This window comes from Tenrec ecaudatus, chromosome 6, assembly GCF_050624435.1.
Source record: "Tenrec ecaudatus isolate mTenEca1 chromosome 6, mTenEca1.hap1, whole genome shotgun sequence".
In the NCBI taxonomy this organism is placed as follows: domain Eukaryota; kingdom Metazoa; phylum Chordata; class Mammalia; order Afrosoricida; family Tenrecidae; genus Tenrec; species Tenrec ecaudatus.
Genome location: NC_134535.1, coordinates 8,755,462 through 8,764,765, shown reverse-complemented (window position 1 = coordinate 8,764,765; position 9,304 = coordinate 8,755,462). Strand labels below are relative to the sequence as shown.

Here is a 9,304-nt window from a genome sequence, read left to right as displayed (position 1 = left end):
GACTACGCCACTTACACCTGCCACTTAGATGTCTAACTCGCCAAGACCCTGTGCGCCCCCGCTGTCCTCTGCCAAGAGGGAACGCTAAACCAGGGATGGTCGCCTCCTCTGGACTCGCCGTGGCTTCTGCTGCACTTGCAGGTCCCGTGAACGTCCCCCAGCGACGTCACCTGGGCTGGAGCCACACTCGGTTCCTGAACCAGCAGCCAAATTTGGTCTGCAGTTTTCCCAACATCCGCTGGACCCGATGCTTTTAGTAAAGTGACCACGCTAATACTTTTACTCCAAGTGAACAAGTATTCCTATGCCATTCTCTGGCTCACGGACAGGCGTTTTTTTTAATCTCCTGACTTAAGCCTCACAAGGAGCCCTGGTGGCCTAGTGGTTACTTGCCGGGCTGCTAAGCACTAGGTGAATGGTTCAAACCCACCACACCCTCCTCAGGGGGCAGATGAGGCTTTCTACTCCGGTCAAGAGTTGCAGAATCAGAAGCCAGAAGCAGTTCTGCTCTGTCCTAGGACTGCCAGGAGCCGTGACGGTGGACTTGATCGTGGTGAGTTTGGTTTGGAAGTGGACTAAAGGACACATTGCTCATTCTATAGAGTTGTGCTGGTGGTAGACCAAGGAGTCCTGGTAGCACTGCCAGTTAAGCATTGGACTGATAAGAGAAAGTCCACTGTTCAAAACCACCAGCCTCCCCATGCAAGATAGAGGAGGAAAGATTGACAGCCTTGGAAACCCACAGGGGCAGGTCTACTCTGTCCAATAGCGTTACTGTGAGTCAGAATCGACTTGATGGAGGGGAGTTTGAGGTTTTGAGGGAACTATTCATGTTTTCGGGATCTTCTGGGCTTCTTGTTAGTAATTTGGATTCTTAAGAATTTGTACCTTCTGGGATTTCGACTGTGGGACCGGACTTGTTCACAACAGCCTTTTGGTTCCTCATTGAGATATGTAGCGGCTGGAAAGACACCCCCCTTTTTGGCTTGGATTTCTGGCAGCTCCCCGTTGATGTATTGCTGCCACCACATTTTAAGTCTCTTCCACACAATTTTACACGTGTGTGAAACTGATGATCTTGTTTGACCATGTCGGCATTCCGTGGGAGCGCTTTTCTCTGGAATGGTCCCAAATGTGCATCTCTTACAGTCACTTGGCAAGATTGCTGATTTTATTTATTTTTCCCACCTTCGTCATTATTTTTTGATTGGGAAACTAGACCCAGGAGGGGCTGGGTGGGCTTAAACCTCCTCCTCATCCTCACCAGCTCCAGCCCGCCCTGGCCCTTCTTGGCCTTCTTCCTTTTCACGTGCCCCGGGGAGTCCTCCTCCATGGTAAGGTGAGCGGAGGGAGAAGTCCATGTGCTTCTGGGAGTCCAGGCAGACAATGAAGGATGGGATGTTCACTGATGTGGCACTTTGTGGTCTCTGATGTGGCACTCTGCTTTGTGGTCCCTGGCGTGGCACTGTCGGATCAGTCTATGGGCGGGGTGGATGGACTTGGCCAGGCCCAGCTTGAAGACCAGGGTCTGCAGGCGCCTCTCCAGGAAGTCTTCGGTCTTCAGCCCAGGATGGAATCCATCTCATCTTGCCCTCGTCCAGCACCCCAATGCGGAGCAGAACCGCAGCAGTGCCTTGCCTTCAAACAGACACTACCGGCCCTTCTCGTCCAGCATCAGCAACTCCCAGGTGGCTTTGCAGACTTTAGCCAGAGTGAACTTGACCCTCCAGACCTCACGCTTGTTCTGGACTCCATACGCGCCAATCTGCTCCAGTTCCTGGTCGAGCCCAACTTCTCCAAGGGTCTCCCCGGGGTGACATAGGTCTTCCGACAAACCCAGCTCTGAGCGACAGCATGCTGGTTCCGCTGGCCCGTGTGCACCTCAGTACTGGCTCCCGTGGAAAAAAAAGGAGATTGTTGATTTTCAAGTGTCTTGGCATAGATGTGAGAGTCCCCAATGCTGCACCAGTGAGTTGAAACATCTCAGCTGGTCGTCCATCAATTCCTGGGTCCTTGGTTTTTTACCAATGCCACCAGTGCCACCTGGACTTCGTCCTTCAATACCATCCGCCCTTCATCATCCGCCACCTCCTGAAATTGCTGAAGCTGATTCTTAGTATAACGACCCCATGAATGCTTCCATCTTCTTTGGATACTTCCTACATCCTTCAAGTTCAACTCCAATAACGGAGCTCCCGGATTTCATTTTCCTCAGTTATTTCAGCTGGAGAAATGCCAGATGCCTTCTTCTCTTTACATTTCTAACTCGAGGTCTTGCACATTTTTTTCTTCAAACATTTTATCGGGGACTTATACAGCTCTTATCACAATCCACCCATCCATCCATTGTGTCAAGCACATTTGTATATAATTGTCGTCATCATTTTCAAAACGTTTTCTTTCTACTTGAACTCTTGGTATCAGCTCATTTCCCCCCACCCTCCCTCCCTCAAGAACCCTTGATAATTTATTTATTTTTCTTGTCTTACACAGACCACAGTTTCCCTGCACCCATTTTTCTGTTGTTCATCCCCCTGGGAGAGGGTTCAATGTTGATCATTGTGGTCAGTTCACCCTTTCTCCCCCCACCTTCCCTTCCCCTTCCCCTCCTGATATCACTACTCTCATTATTGGTCCTGAGGGGTTTATCTGTCTTGAATTCCCTGTGTTTCCTGCTCTTATCTGTACCAGTGTACATGCTCTGGTCTAGCCAGATTTGTAAGGTAGAATTGGGATCATGATAGTGAGGGGGAGGAAGCATTAAAGAACTAGTGGAAAGTTGTATGCTTCATTGGTGCTATACTGCACCCTGGCTGACTCATCTCTTCCTTGTGACCCTTCTGTAAGAGGGTGTCCAATTGTCTACAGATGGGCTTTGGATCTCCACTCTGCCCTCCCCTTCATTCACATCGATGTGATGTTTTGTTCTGGGTCTTTGATGCCTGATACCCGATACCATGTGATACCTTGTGATCACACAGGTTGGTGTGCTTCTTCTATGTTGGTTTTGTTGCTTCTCTGCTAGATGATCGCTTGTTTATCTTCAAGCCTTTAAGACCCAGAACATTTCTATATAATACATGACTCTGTCTTCTCAAACTGCCCTTTGACATCTTCTGCCCAGCTCTACTTCATCATTTCTCCATTCACTTTTGTTACTCTACATTCCAGAAAAGCCTCCGATTCTCTCCTGGTCTCCATTTTGGTCATTCCATCCTTTCCGATCTCTTTAATGATCGCTTGTTTCCTTCATGTAGGAACTTGACATCATCTCACCACTCTCTTGGTCTTTGGTCCATTAGTGTCCATAGTCAAAGCGATTCTTGACGTGATCTCTAAACCCAACTTGAACTTGCACATGAGTAAGTGATGATCTTTTCCACACTCCGTCCCTGGCTTTACTGACGAAGCCTTCAGCATGGATTACCACTCAGTGCACAGAAAACGAAAACCCTCACACCCAGACCAATGGAAGCCTGCGATTGTAGAGGGTTTCCCATTACTTGGATCCACGATCAAGATTCAGGGAAGCAGCAGTCAAATGACATAACACATTGGGGCAAATCCACTGCAAGGTCTCTGTGCTACTTAAAATTAATAATCCCATAAACACGTGTGGATTAATTGAAAGGCAGTTTAATTCACAGGCAGAGAGAGAAATGGCTCAGTGAGCCTTGCCCTCCTGCTTCTCTGGTCTCTTGTTCTCTGATGGTCAGACCAGGGTGAGGCTGCCTTGGCTAGTTCTCTGCTTCAGCTGGCAAGGCTCACTTCCTGCAAGACATCCCTGAGGAGAAGCCACATGGACCTGCCCCGATGCAGCCCTGGGTGCTGGAGCAGCCGTGTGGAGACCCCTGCCAGTGCTGTGATGCTTACATGCTCACTGATTCGGTTGTCTTCCTATAGTCGGTGTCATTGCATGTGTTTTGTGAGATTGAGGAGAACTTTGTAGGTCGGTGTCGGGCATATGGGCTCATGTTGGATTTATGGGCTTGGACAGCACTGGGTTGGGATGCTTTCTGAATGTACACTTATCCTTTATATAAAACTCTGTCTTATACACATATGAGTTTCTATGGATTTCTCTAGTCTACCCAGACTAACACAGTCTCTTTAAAGTATTAAGGAGCCAAGGTGTCACTTTAAGGACTATGGTATTCTTGACTCAAGAGAGGATTTATTTTGTTTATTTGTTTGGTATTTTCCATTGTCTGGGAAGCATGTGAAGGCTAGACAAGTGTATTAGTCTGGGTACTTTAGAGAAACAAATCCACAGAAACATATATAAGAGTTTTATATAAAGGTTAAGTGTGCATCAAGAAAACATCCCAATCCAGTGCTGCCCAAGCCCACAAGTCCAACATTAACTCATTAACCCATATGTCCAACACCAATCCACAAAGTCCTCCTCCATCTCACAAAACAGACGCAATGGTGCTGACTGCAGGAGGAAAGCTGAGTCAGTGAATGTGTAAACATCTCAACACTGGCAAGGGTCTCCACACGGCTGCTCCAGCACCCAGGGCTGTTTCAGGGTAGGTCCATATGGCTTCTCCTTGGGGATATCTTGCAGGAAAGAACCTTGCCAGCTGAAGCAGGGAACTGGCTAAGGCAGCTGCACCCTGGTCCAACAGTCACAAAACAAGAGACCTGAGAACTCAAAAGGTGAGGCTTACTGAGCCATTTATCCCTCCTCTCTTCAATTAATCACACATGCGTTTATTGGCCATGTTTTCACAATAAACTAACTACTTCAACAAGGAATAGGGGCGATTGCAGAACACTGATCCATTTGAACCACGGGGCGAACAAAGAACCCGAAGTCCGTGGATGTCCACAAGAACAAGCACATCTGTTTTGAAAGAGGGTCGGCTAGCATGCCCCTAACTTGTTGTTAGAGACCCCATGTTACAACAGAATGAAACACCGCCCAGCCCTGCACCATCTTCACAATGGTTCTGATTAACCCCATTGTTGCAGCCACTGTGTCGATCCATTTTGTCAAGGGTCTTGCTCTTGGTCCCTGCCCTTTGACTTGACCTAGCATGACATTCTCCTCCAGGGACTGATCTCTTCTGGTAACATGTCCAAAGTAGGTGAGGCACAGTCTTGCCACCTTGCTTCTAAGGAGCTTTCTGTCTGTTCTTTTTCCTAAGACACATCTGTTTGTTCTTTTGGCAGTCCATGGTACTTTCAATGTTCTTCGCCAGAACCATAATTTAACTGTATTGATTCCTCCTCTGCCTTCCTGCTTTAGTATCCAATTTTCACACCCATCTGAAGTGATTGAAAATGCCCTGGCTTGGGGCAGGTCCACCTTAGTCCTCAGAGTGGCATCCTTGCTCTTCAACACGTTGACGAAGTCTGAAGCAGCAGACTGGTCCAATGACTGATTTCCTTCCCTGCTGCTTCCATGAGCATTGATTGTGGATCTAAGCAGATCCAGGCCTTGAGAACGTCCCTCTGTTCCCCGTTTACCATGATGTGACTCATGAGCCCAGTGGTGGGGACTTTTGTTGTCTTTGCAGCGTACTGAAAGCTGGCATCCTCGAGCTTCATCAGCAAGGACTTCAAGCCCTCTGCACCTTCAGCGAGCAAGGTGGTGTCCTCTGCATACCCCAGGGTGTTAATAAGCCTTCCTCCCATCTCGATGCCACATTCTGCCTTCTATAGTTCAGCTTCTTGGGTGATTTGCTCAGCATGCAGATTGAACAAGGATGGGGGAAGGATACAACCCTGATACACACCTTTCCTGGCATTCGACCCCTTGGGATTCCTTTTCGGCTGTTGATATTGAGCTTCTCCGCTGTCTCTCCCCACAGCTGTAGTCAAGTAGCTGTCTCCCAGATGTCTCGGCACATTTGGAAGAGTAAGCGCATCCAGTCTTTCATTGGTTTTGTTGAAACGTTTCACTTGGTATTTCATCAGTTCCTGGAGCCTTGTTTTTTGGCTAAGGCCTTCGGTGTCACTTGGACTTCTTGGTTCTTGGTCATATGCGCCCTCTGATCATAGCTAGATGTTGACTAGTTCTTTCTGCTCTTGTGACTCCATGTTTCTTCCATCGTCTTTTGATGCTTCCTTCAAAGTTGGATATTTTGCCCAGAGAATCTTTTCGCATTGTAACTTCAGGCTTGAAGCTTTCCGTCAGTCCTTTTGATTTCAGATATGCCGGGTGCGTCCTTCCGTTTGGGTTTTTAGCTCCAGGTCGGTGCACATTATAAAATTATTGTAATACTTTTCTTTGTCTTCTCACGCTGCCCTTTGAAATTTTCTAGTCACCTCTTCGACTTCAATATTTCTTCCATCTCCTTTGGCTAGGCTACAATCAAGAGGAAGTGCCAGGGCGTCTTCTGGCATCCACTCTGATCTCTTCTTTCTTCCCTGTCTTTCTCATGAACGTTTGGCTTTCTTTTTCGTGCATGATGTTCTTGACGTCATCCCGCCGCTCCTCGGGTCTTCTGCCAGGTGCCCAATGAGTCAAATCTGATCTTGAAATATTCTCTAAATTCAGGTAGGCATTCTCAAGGTCCTACTTTGGTTATAATGGACTTGTTGTAATTTTCGTCAGCTTCAACTTGAACTTAGAGATGAACAGTTGGTGCTCTGCTCCACAGGAAGCAAATCGCCTTTCTTTAGCAGCTGATATGGAGATATCGCCCTTTCTCTTTGCTTCCAACTTCCATATTCCATTTGCCCATAATGATCAATTCATATTAATCGCATGCCTGATCATCTTCAGACTGAAGACATTGGTAGAATTCTTCAATTTGTTCCTCATTAGCTTTAGTCATTGTTTCTTAAATGTGAACGATAGTTGTCTTTGCAGGATTGTCTTTTATGTTTAGAGATATTATCCTAACATCGACAGCATTGTTCTTTAAAAGCGTTCTTGAAATGTCCTTTTTGACATGAATGGGAAGCCGTCCCCCTTGAATTTGTTTTTCCTGGCACAGTCAGCCGTACGATTGTCTAATTGAAAATGGCCAATGCCAGTCCCGTTCAGCTCTCTAATACCTAGCATGTCGATCTTCATGCGTTCCATCTCGTTTCTGACCATCTCCAGTTTCCCTAGACCCATACTTCCTACATTCCAATGTTTACAGTTCTTTCTTCTCGTTTTGAGTCACGCCCCATCGGCCAATGAAAGTCCCGAAGCCTTCACTCCGCGGGGCTCTCCTCCGTCCCCCTCATTCTAGTCGAGCACCCTTTGAGGAGGCAGCTCTTCCTCGGTCCTATTCTGAGTGAGCTCTGATCTGCGGGGCTCATCTTCGGTCCTGTCTCTGACAGTGTTCCGGTGCTAGTCGTGAGGTTTTCAGTGGCTAATCCCTCTGAAGTGGACAGTCTGTTCCATCTTTGTAGACTGTTCTTAATCTGGAAGCTCTGCTGAAACCCGTTCACTTTGGGTGACCCTGCTGGTACTTGAAATGCCAGGGACATGGTTTCCAGCGTCACACAAACCACCAAAGTCGACTGACAGACACGCGGTGGAGAATGCTTCCTAGAAAGGGGGGTTGCAAAAATTCATCTCGTAGCCTTGAAGCATGTTCTTAGGCAAGACAAGTCCTTGGAAAAGGATGCCCCGCCTGTGACAGTAGAAGGCCAGTGGAACACAGGGAGACCGTCAAGGAGATGGAGAGACACGGCGACTGCCACACAGGCACAAACAACAATTGTTGTAAGAATTCTGCGCGATCAAGCAGTGTTCCATTCAGTTGTACATGGGGGGGTGCTCTTTGTTGGAAGCAAGTAGCTTCACCTCACAACAGCAACAACAATCTTGCTAAAAAGCAACTCTCACCCTTTTCTGCCCCAACTTTCTCCCCTCGAGCAGCTGGTGGGCCTGAACCATCAACCTTTGTGTTCACAGCCAGCCAAGTATTTAGTCACTACATCACCCCCACTGCTCTTGCCAGAAGTCATTACCCTACAAGCCAAGCTCGTTGCCACAGTCAATTCCGACCAATAGCGACCCCACAGGACAGAGTAGAACTACCCCAGAAGGTTGCCAAGACTTGACGTCTCTACAGAAGCAGACTGCTCCATCGTTTTTCCCCTCGGTCGTGTTGTTGGTTCAAACGGTTGACCTGGTGCGCTGCTGCATGCATTCACCACCATGACCCTAGGGCTCCTCCTCTCATTCGTCATTCCAAACATGAAACCAACCCCACCGCCATCGTGTTGATTCTGATCCCTAACAAGCCCATAAGACAGCAGAACTGCTCCCTGGGGCTTCTGAGACTGTACATCTTCCTGGGAGCCGATGGCCTCATCTGCTCTCGGGGAGAGTTGTACCACTGACCTTGAGGTTGGCAGTCTCGTGCCGTCAGGGCTTCGTCAGGGTCATGCAAATCTAAGTCCCCATGAGATGCAACTTCACACCAACTGGAAAGACAATCACTGAAAAGGCAGACAGTAATAAGTATTGGCAAGGACATGGAGAACTGAAAACCCAGATGCATTTCTAAAGAACAGGAAAGGACAAATGGTGCCGGCACTGTGGAAAAGTTTGGCAGTTCCTCAAAATTTTGACCACAGATCAACCATAGGACTCAACAATCCTACCTCAAGGTATATGCTGAGGATAAATGAAAACATATGTCCATTCAAAGAAGACTGGTACGGGAATATCCATAATAGCCCCAGAGTAGAAACTATCTAAATGTCCAAAGGAAACGTGGTACAGTATTTATGTATCTTATTCAGTCCCAAAGAGCAACAGAATAACAATGTAACATGGACAAAACTTGAAAACCCGACGCTGCCTGAAAGAAACCTGCTAAGGGCCATCTGGGATCCCATTCACACAGAATGTCCCGAATCAGCTAATCCATTGGGGGAAAACAGACTTGGGGTTTCCAGGGGTGTTGGGAGAGGGCCATGGGGAAAGAGTGCTCATGGGAACTGCCTTTCTTTGGGGGTTATGGAGATGGTCTGGGGTTGCCTATAACTGATGACTGCCCAACACTGCGAATAAAGGCACTGAATGGTGCACTGCAAAGGGGTGGCTTTCATGGCATGTGGATTACATCTCACCTGTCGGTGAACGTGAGGGGGAAAATCACCACCGACGGCCTTGCCGAGTCGCAGAGTGGAGCAAGAGATCAAGCAAGGGGTCGAACAAGCAAGATGAGAGAGAGAGGATGAAGGACAGTAAAAACCAGCTGGCATTGAGTCTGACTCATAGTGACCCCATAGGACAGAGGAGTCCTGTTCCTTTGGGTATCGGAAGCTATACATCTTTGCGGAAACAGGAAGTCTCATCTTTCTCTCAAAGGGCGACTAGTGAGTTTGAACCTCTAACCTTATG

At 47.8% G+C, this 9,304-nt stretch overlaps 1 pseudogene; it reads right to left on the bottom strand.

Moving 5' to 3' along the window:
- Positions 1-1,241: 1,241 nt before the first annotated feature.
- Positions 1,242-5,643, bottom strand: LOC142450637 (small ribosomal subunit protein uS4 pseudogene; annotated as a pseudogene).
- Positions 5,644-9,304: the final 3,661 nt, after the last annotated feature.